The sequence below is a fragment of the Leptosomus discolor genome, chromosome 6 (assembly GCF_034619465.1).
Source record: "Leptosomus discolor isolate bLepDis1 chromosome 6, bLepDis1.hap2, whole genome shotgun sequence".
NCBI lineage: Eukaryota > Metazoa > Chordata > Aves > Leptosomiformes > Leptosomidae > Leptosomus > Leptosomus discolor.
This window is the reverse complement of record NC_141396.1, coordinates 49,052,615-49,053,316: the sequence shown is the minus strand read 5'-3', so window position 1 is coordinate 49,053,316 and position 702 is coordinate 49,052,615.

Here is a 702-nt window from a genome sequence, read left to right as displayed (position 1 = left end):
ATATTTGTACATATTGTATATATTTCATTTTTTCCTTATTATTTATCTTTTCTTTTCTTGTTATTGTTCCATTAAAGCTGTTTTAGTTTTCTTTTCCAAACCATAAAGTCTCTCTCCCTTGTTCTCTCTCGTTTTCCCTTTTGGGAGGGGAGAGGGGCTAGTAGAGAGTGTCTGTCATTCGTTAGTGGCTGGCCCAGCCCCAAACTGTGACACCAGGAAAAAAAAAAAAAGAAGGGTCCAACAATAAGCACCTAAAAAAATTGATAGTGCAAGATACTTTTCCTTGAGGTATGAGTTTAAATTCGTTGACCCAGAGGATAGAATGAAATGTCATTGCCCTACCTCTGACCATGGACACCTGAATAAAGGACAGAGCAGCGTCTCCGTGGGTATGTGCTGAACCCCGTCTGGTTTTTGTTCATGAGGGAAATCTGCTGGACGAGTCTATGAAACGAGATGTTAAGAAATCCTATTTATAGTCCAGAAAGGACTACATCGAGCTAAGAACTCAGCTGATTAGCTACACCAATATGTAGATCTTTCAAGGCATGCCCAGAACACCACCTAGGAGGCTCCTACAGACTGGCTGTAGTGAGCACATGTGCCTCAAAATTTCTTGTGTTTCAAGGTGGAGCTGCAGATTTTGGGGCTTTGTTGGTGATTAAATCTACTTGCTTTCATCCCATGTTTCAGTCCAAAATA